Below are 254 nucleotides of genomic sequence, written 5' to 3' on the forward strand. Positions count from 1 at the left end.
TGAGGATGAGGATGAGGATGAGGATAGGAGGAGGAGGAGAATGTGGATAGGATGAAGATAGGATGAGGATGACCCAGAGGATGAAGACGAGGATTGGATGAGGAGGAGGAGGAGGATGAGGACAAGAATGAGAATGAGGATAGGATGAGGATGAGGATAGGATGAGGATAGGAAGAGGACGAGGATGAGGATGAGGATAGGATGAGGATGAGGATGAGGATAGGATGAGGATGAGGATAGGATGAGGAATTGGG

This window comes from Lupinus angustifolius, chromosome LG19 (genome assembly GCF_001865875.1).
Source record: "Lupinus angustifolius cultivar Tanjil chromosome LG19, LupAngTanjil_v1.0, whole genome shotgun sequence".
In the NCBI taxonomy this organism is placed as follows: Eukaryota; Viridiplantae; Streptophyta; class Magnoliopsida; order Fabales; family Fabaceae; genus Lupinus; species Lupinus angustifolius.